Source organism: Triplophysa rosa, linkage group LG9 (genome assembly GCF_024868665.1).
Source record: "Triplophysa rosa linkage group LG9, Trosa_1v2, whole genome shotgun sequence".
NCBI classification, from domain to species: Eukaryota; Metazoa; Chordata; class Actinopteri; order Cypriniformes; family Nemacheilidae; genus Triplophysa; species Triplophysa rosa.
The window spans coordinates 15,992,322-15,998,996 of record NC_079898.1 but is presented as its reverse complement, the minus strand read 5'-3'; positions in this window follow the sequence as shown (position 1 = coordinate 15,998,996).

The following is a 6,675-nucleotide window of genomic DNA, read 5'->3' as shown; positions in this document are numbered from 1 at the left end:
GAGAGGTAGGGTTTCTGCTACCAGCCATTTTTCAGTCCTTATACTTTTCTCTATTTCTCTCGGCCGTTTCTCGTTTATCTTTTCTTTTTTATGCCAGATAAAATTAGCTAATGTAGATGTCAGTGAATGAGCCATTTTTTTTAGTGAAGGTGGAAAGAGGACACAATTCAGAGCTACTGGTTTCTACTCTACACGTTATTAAACACAGATTTCTGTAATAGCTACCATACCTAAAAATGTCTAAAGAGGGAGAAAAATGGTAAGGTACAAAACAAATAAAGGGGAAAATCTGCATGCTGCTGGATCATTAAATATAAAGCCTGAATGCTATAGATCTTGTGTAACTTTAGAAGGATGACACCAGAAGTCTGTAGGTGGTATGGTCGTTCTTTCTCAGGGAACTGCTCTCATGAGAATTCCTTATATATTTGCATCCAGCAACCAGCGTAGGCATCCAGCTCATCCATTAGGGGTGTTCTCGGTTTGTGTGGCTCAAAATGGAACAGGTCCCTGGAGGTCGTCCATCTCCTCCCTCTAGCTACTAGTCACGTCACACCTCTGCCCTCGTGCCGTGACCTTGGGCAGAGCACTTGACCCTCCCTTTGGGTCATTGCTGGTGGCTGTAACTAGAGAGCAGAGCGGTGTTTCTAAAAGACCTGCCATGTTTACTCTTTTGCAGCTGAGGGAATATCGATGGGAGAATAGATGCCAGGAGCAAAAAGTATCCAAAGGACCCCTAAAAACCATGTTACGGATACTCATCGCAGGTTTTACGAATGGTATAAAGATTAAGTTCAATGTTTTAAATAGTATTGTATCTAAAATCGCCAAGGTTAGAAAACAGTAGGATTCAGATGAATGATCACAAATGGATGCAAATGAAGTTAATGTTTCTGATATTTTTAGTTTTAGAGAAGGCTATATGCAACTGCCACAATGTCAAACATTAGAGGCCTCCATTTTCAAACACCAGTGAGCTCTGCTGCATGCTGGCGGAGGCCACGGCTTATTTCGTATTCACTGGATGTTCTTGCTTTTATTTTGCAGAGATTTAGTGGCGATGGTGTGCGAGTGGGAAGTCTTTTCTCAGGTGCTGTGGATGTCAGAGACAGGGTACAGAGAGAGGAGAGAGTAATAAAGAGCTGATGGTAATTTAAAAAGTAGGCATGCATATCTGAGCTTGGCCATGACACCTCAATGTCCTCCACCCCGCTCTCTCTCTCTCTCTCTCTCTCTCTCTCTCTCTCTCTCTCTCTCTCTCTCTCTCTCTCTCTCTCTCTCTCTCTCTCTCTCTCTCTCCTCAAAAACGTTTGAACGCTCTCTCTCTCTCTCTCTCTCTCACACACACACACTCTCTCCCTTTGCTTACCAGCCTTCCATTTTTCTTTTTCCCTTCATTTCCTTTCCCCCTGCCAGACAATCAATTTCCGCCCCTGGCATAGCGTTCATCTCGCTTTTTTCCTCTCTCTCTATCTTTCGCTCCCTCTCTCTCCATTCTCATGGTCAGATGACTGGAGCTGACCTTTTCACTATAACCCGTTATTAGAGAAACTGACATTCAATCCCTGAGCCCGGAGGACACAGAGAGCCAGCGTCAGTCTGCCAGGACCCCATCGCTACCCCTGACCCCCTCCACCCTTCACTCCGCACACCCCCGTCAATCACGCCGTTATCCTCAGGCATCAGCCACACCACTACGGCCTCTGTGAGACAGGTGCTCTCAAAGGAGTATGGTCTTCAGGGTCATGTGACTGCCACACCTGTGAGTGGGCGGCTGTCAGTGGCTACATTAACAGAGTCAGTGGGATTGACAATTGTATTTACTAAATATGTGTAACTTAAATTGTCCTGTTTAAATAAAGCTTAGGACAAATAAAACACGGTCTATTTGAATGTGTCATCCTCAAACAAAACAAAAAAAGGTTACATTTTGACCAATACTGTTTTAATATTGAAAACACCAATGACAACTTTTTTACATTTCTTTTTTAAATTATTTTTGTACACATCTTAGACCTTGCATAAAAGCGTACCTAAAATGTGAAAATAACAATGTCATACAGACTGTTTCATTGGACGCACACAACTGGCCCGAAGTTAACTTCAAGTCTGTGTTTGGTTATAATGTGACTATGTATTTTATATTTATATTAATATTACTTTATATTAATATTTTATTGTATAATAATTGTATTAAATTACATTAAAAACAGTTATTGAATCTTTGCGGAGGTCTACCAGAAGTTTAGTTTGGGCCACATAACATTTGTTTATGTTGTTGCAACAGAAAACATTTTTAAGAAAAAGTGAAAGCAATGCCATAATATTAAATAATTTAATTATTAATAATTAATAATGAAATTATTATTAAAAATTACAAGAATATATCAAATTTGTTTTTAAAAATGCTTGAGTATAATGCGTAAAGTGAAGAAAATAAGTGATCGAAAACAGAAATGACAGGAGTATTCTGCTGTCGTGTTAAAGGGATTGTTCACCCAAAAATGTTGTTCCAAACCTGTATACATTTTTTTGTTCTGTTGGACACAGAGAAATTTTGGACAAATGCTTGTAACCAAACAGTTCTTGGACCCCATTGACCCCTACCATAGTAGGAAAAATGATAATGGTAGTCAAAAGTGCCCCAGAACCGTTTGCTGTCCTACATTCTTCAAAATATCTTCTTTTGTGTTTAACAGAACAAAAAAATATGAAGTAATTTTTAAAAACTATGGTATTCAATATGGTCCAAGAACTGTTTGGTTATAAACATTCTTCGAAATATCTTTCTCTGTGTTCATTAAGACATTTATACAGATTTAGAAAACAGATTTACTCATAGGTGAGTAACTGATGACAGAATTTTTATTTTGGGGTGAACTATTCCTTTAATGTGGCCTGGACTCTATTACATTGAGATGGTGGAACTTCCTAGTTGAGGTGCCCTTTTTTGTGAGGGTTTCACTATCATCCCCTTTGGCTCGGCACATTCCCAAGAATGTTTAAAATCAAGGAAGGGAATGAAAATAAACAAAATCAGGTTTGCTTTAGGTTTAAAGGGTTCTCATTAAACGTTCATTACCACATGAGTCTAATGAGCTTTTGAAACAGAATTAAATGGTGGACGATAGTGGAAAATTTGAAACGGAAAAAAAGAGCCAAAGGAAAAAAAAGAAAACAAAGTTGCTATTGAATGACCAGATGAGATACAGACACTGGCAATTTGGACCGACAGCATGTGTGGTTTACACAATGAAAACACACTTTCTCACACTAATTATTTGCCCTTTGCCTTGGCAGAGAGGGGCTCGGGTTATGGTAATTTTGTTATTTTTAGGTAATTGTTTCCAGTGTGCAAGTTCATGAACAATAAAGGGCCTGCCACGCTTTTTAATCTGGCGAACGAAGGTTTAACAGCAACACCGATGAGCTCTAATGACAGAGAAGCTGATCATCAGCTATGCCTTCACGCACACGGCAGAGTAAGTAAACGGCCACTGGGCTGAGCTGCCTGCTCTCTCACACTCTCGATTCCTGCAGAGGCTTGCACGAAGCTAAACGTGTGTGTATGTAGGTGGGTGTGGGTGTTCTTACGAGTGTCACTCACTAGAGTACAGGTGAAGAGCAGGTATGTAGGACAGGGTGTGGTCCAGGCCAGTTGAACAGGTCAAGCATGTGACCAGTGCCAGCGGGCAGAGGGTGTGGAGCACACATGAGCTTCTGGGAAAAAGCACAATAGATAAGCGGAAGGAGGGCCGATCGGGGCTGACTCAGGTACAAAGTGTGCCTGCGGGAAGAGGAGGAGAACTAATATTTCGCACACATAGTCTACACACAAGCCTTCGGGCATTTTCCACTGTTTCACAAACAAAACACATAAGAGAGAGAAGCCTGTCTCTCGTGTTTAGGTTAACCTTTAAGTGTCCACAAGGGCCTGGAGGAGACATAAGAGCATTTAGAAAACGTACTAGTGCACCACACTCACACACACATGTACGCTGAGTTATGGGAGTGCTGTTATCAGTCTTTACATCAACATTAACACTCAGACAACTAATAAAAAAAATCTATGAATTGCATAAGATCTCAAAGCAAGTAGCATGTTTGAACAAATTATGCTTCTCTCAGATCTAATATCATTTTTGAGGCATTTATTTGAAAGGATTTTAAGCAACTATAAGCATAGCGGTTGTATGAAGTCAGTTCCTCTCAAGTTCAGGTGTCCTTGTAAGAGAAACCACATAATATGTGGTCACATTACCTTCAGACATGTTCTGCTTACTTCTGACAACCGGAATACATTGTTTTGTCATTTAAAAATTTTCAATTTGTGAAATATTTGCTTGGAAAGTATATACATTTTAGGTGTTTTGCGTAATATTAAGTAATGTACATTATCCAGCATATTACACGGCTACTTACCTCATAAGTAAGTTATTGAACATGAAATATTGATTTCATATATTTTCTTAGCTCATTTTTAAAGGACCATTGTGTAATTTTAGTGGCATAGCTGTGAGGTTGTGAATTGCAACCAACGGCTCACTTCACCCCTCCCCCACCCTTTCGAAGACCTACGGAGGCTGAGAGAGGATTAAGATGTCGCCACGTTTTCGCTTCTTTCCCGAAGGAGATAACGTATTTACGAAACACGTTCTGTGGGGCAGTTTGTCTGTTTAGGGCTACTGTAGAAACGACATGACAAATTCCATGCAAGGGGACCTGCAGTGTATAGAAATAGATCATTCTAAGGTAATAAAACATAACGCTTCATGATGTAAGGTCTTTATACACCTCTGAACACATAGTTATGTATATTATATTGCATTTCTGTCAACAGATCTTCTAAAAAATTACACACTGGACCTTTGACGAATACAGAAACTTGTTTTCTCTTGGTTTTAAGGTAAGACACAGCGTTCAAATGCCATAAACACACAATTTTGTTTTGTCATGTGTAAATATAATGTCATTTATGTTATTAAAATGCATATTTTTATATATATTGAATTTTTGTGTATTATTAAACTGTGCCTGTCAAAATGATTTGCAGCATCCGGGTTACCATGTGTTATTAGTTTTGAGCGATTGTTATCTGGGAATATCAGACCTTGGAATGTTGCAATTGGCCAGAATCAAGAATTCCAGAGTGCTGTGTAATAAAATTCTTTACAGAAATAATTTTGTAATTCAAAGTCTTAACCATTTACATTAAGCTGAGCAATCAAATACACATTTCTTTATACATTTGTTACAGGGAAAAGAAGGCTCACCAGTGTCAAAAGGATCAGGGTTTGTGTGGGCACTTTCAAGTAGTACAGCTCATCTCAGAGGAACAGAATCTGGGCCTGGTCTCAATAACAGAGTCTGCTTGATAATGTGTGAGAGAGAATGAAAGAAAAAAATGTCACATATGCTGAATATAATTAGAATATGTAAGTCCTGGACTCCTCAAAAAAGGTTAAAACTGGGAGCAGAAGACCCACAGGCTTATCTTACATTAACAAGCCCCCAAAAGCGACAAGTGCTGAGCTGGGCAACTGTGCAGGTTCCGCCGCTCTTATGTCACTTGCTGAGTGTGTAAGTGGAATACATTAGTGGGTCCTGTAGGAGCAGAGCATAAAAATCTTCTTAAGATCTGAACAACTCAAATCTGCTGGTCATAAACCTCCATTAGTTCATGACAAATCCAGTTTCTCATAAATGAATGCCCATTGCGAGGGCAATACAGATTTAGAGGGTGATTTTCCCCTTTTCCAAAATGCTCTTGTCTCAGAGAGTTCCGGAATGTTGACCGAGCTGACCCGAATCATTTGGCATGATAAGTAATGGGCACCTGTGGCCATCCACAGCATTCCTCTCTGAGCTGAGAAGACAAGCCCACTGATACCATCAGTTACTCCAAACACCAGAGTACAGAGGTCAGAGAGATCACACACACACATAAAGTACACAAATTTAAGCTTATACACAGACACAGGACCAAGAACCCAGAACAGTACAGGTACAAAAACGGATACCAGAGGTGTAAAGAGTACCTGAAAACCATACTTAAGTAAAAGTACAGATACCTTGCAGTGAAAATTACTCCATTACAAGTTACAAGTCACCAATTTCAAAACGACTTGAGTAAAAGTCTTTGAGTATCTGATTTTAACAGTACTTGAGTATTTTACTCATACTGAATGTAGGCTCAAAGCAGCACTAGTCCTCAACACTTAAGAGACACATCAGTGAAAAACTAGAAACAGTTGATTTGTGAGGTGAGCAATCGCATTTATTTTCTTAAATCATAATAAGACTGAACACCTCAAAATTGCAACAAATCATGGTCGACACCATAACCTACGTCATTACAAACACCCTAAGTCTCATTTAAGCTCAAGTGCTCATAAGTAAACCAAAGTCCTTCAAAAAGGTCTCTTCAATATAACAGATAAATAAAATAATGTTAAGTAGAATTAAAAAGTCAAAGCCTTTTTGCACTGGACATGCTGGTTTGGGCCTCATCGCCAGCTGCAGTCATGTCCTCATTTCACATACACTGTTAGCCCTTACCTGCCATTTCTACAGTAATACATTGGCAACACTGTTGCCTGCTAGTTACTGTAGGTGTTTTACAGTAAACTACTGCAATGGCTGTTTGAAGATACATTATTAAAGAATCTATTAACG